This window comes from Parasteatoda tepidariorum, chromosome 3 (genome assembly GCF_043381705.1).
Source record: "Parasteatoda tepidariorum isolate YZ-2023 chromosome 3, CAS_Ptep_4.0, whole genome shotgun sequence".
Lineage (NCBI taxonomy): Eukaryota > Metazoa > Arthropoda > Arachnida > Araneae > Theridiidae > Parasteatoda > Parasteatoda tepidariorum.
The window spans coordinates 4,592,916-4,595,214 of NC_092206.1; positions in this window are offsets into that span (position 1 = coordinate 4,592,916).

A 2,299-nucleotide genomic window follows, 5' to 3' on the forward strand; every position below is an offset into this window, starting at 1 on the left:
GCACCTCGGAGATGAACTTATGGAAAGCTTAACTGAAGTCTCTAGCGGGAAGAACGACCGTGATTAACCGAAGGCCGATATCTTCGAGACGGTGGGCCAAGTCCGAATGTATCTATGCTGGAAGTCGTCGTTGTTGTTGTTGTTAATTTACGTCGCACTTGAGCTGCACCATGGGCTATTGGCGATGGTCTGGGTAACATCCTGGAGGATGATCCGAAGACATGCCATCACAATTTTGATCCTCTGCGGAGGGGATGGCACCCCCGCTTCGGTAGCCCGACGACCTGCGCGCGAAGTCGAGCACTTTACTGTAGCACAATTTAACGAGGACCAATACCGCACACCCTCGGTCCCCACGCAGACTGATCCATGCGGTCACCCACCCGCACACTGACCGTAGCCAGTGATGCTTGACTTCGACTGGAAGTCCGGTGTTCCCCTTCTGCATGCCTAAGCCTAATGAAGTTAGAATAGCTGGAGAAATTTTGAGATCCTAGCCGAGAAGTTTGCCCACGAGCTCATCTACCATTCCGCCTGGCGGTTCCAGAGGGCGATCAGTAAATTCTTTTGGGTATTTATAAATTTTTAAATTTTATTTCGTTAACATTTTAGAGGAATCATATACCGTAAATTCTGAACTGTTTATGTTGTGTTTTTTTCTTTGTATAAGAGAACAATGAGTATTTAGGTGTGATTTATAGACATCATAAACCAAGTCTTTAGTGCTTTTAGTAATGTTAAATGCAGTTTTTTTTTGTTAAATATCTTTTTGGAACTGTATGAATTGAAGGTTATGCTTAAGTGTTTTAAGGTTGCATGTTGTTTTAATTAATGTATAAAGGGAAGTGTTTATTCCCATGTTAGCATTTGGAAATGTGTGGAATTATGTTTTTTGAAGATTTAGAGTAATTCATTAGGTATTTGTCTACTGTATCACCTGGGTAACCGTTACTAAAGTTAAATTTAGAGATCACAGCTAGAGGGTATATGGTACAATTTGAATGTGTTTTTCGATGTTCTGTAGGGTCCTGCATGCAGGAAATAATTTTTTTATTAGGAAAAAGGGAAAAACTGGAAAAATCCAGGAAAATTAGTTTATTTGCTTTTTTTTGACTTCTTTTGTAACATTTTGGATATTCCAGAATGCATGGGGTGTTTTCTGAGTGTGGAGGGGTCCAATTAGGGGGGTCACAGTGGGCCCCTAAAGGTATATTGCGAAGATGAAAGGAGAGAGCTTTTGAAGCGAAACTGTGGTAGGCTTCACGTATCACCGTGGACTGGATGGTAGGCCACCAGACTAGCAAGTTCGCTGCTGGAGGGGTCTACCACTGAGGATATTTAACGTCAGCACTATGGTCGGTGCAAGCCGAATGCGGAATTCGTATCGACTGGAATTCGAACCCGGTTCGCCTCATTAGAAGGCGAACCCCAGAGCCATCACGGCTCAAATCAGTTTACTTGTGAAAATTAAATAAAGAGGATTAAAAGCATATTAAATATATGAGAGGCCTCTTAAATTTAAATTTAAATCTTTTCCTTTTGATCGCTTAACATTGCATTATGTACATTACATTCTATTTTATTATTATTATTATGTTTGTGACTATAAAAACTGTTTAAATATATTTTTGTCGAACTAGAGATCGAGCAACAAGCAGTAACGAGAGCAAAAAAATTAAATTAAAATTTAACTACTGTAACGACCAGTCTGTTTTTTTTACTGATTTATTGCTAGAAAGTTGAATATTTTTATTCTATTGTACTTTCTGTACATTTTTTATACAAGTTCGACATTTCAAAGTCATCTAGTTTTTGTGAAGCCTAAAACAAAATGTAACGTAAAATTGAACACTCAAAGCAGCGGCTGTTCTTGCGATTTTTATTGAGAGATTTATTGCAATGATCCAGGTTAATGAATAGTTTCGTTTAAAATTTTTATTCTCAAATAATATATACATAGATTATCCCTTCATTACTTTGAAATGACGTAACACACAGCAAAAGTTCCGCAGATCGTTAAGGCACGGTTCCCAGCAGATCACCGAAGTCGAGCATCACTGACTGGGTGACCACTTGGACTAGTCTGCCTGGGGACCGAAGGTGTGCGGTATTGGTCCTCGTTAAACTGTTCTAGTGTAAAGTGCTCGACTTCGCGTGCAGGTCGTCGGGCTACCGAAGCGGGGGTGCCGTCCCCTCTGCGGAGAATCAAAATTGTGATGGCTTGTCTTCGGATCATCCTCAGGGATGTTTCCCAGACCGTCGCCAATAGCCCATTGTGCAGCTCTAGTGCGACGTAAAT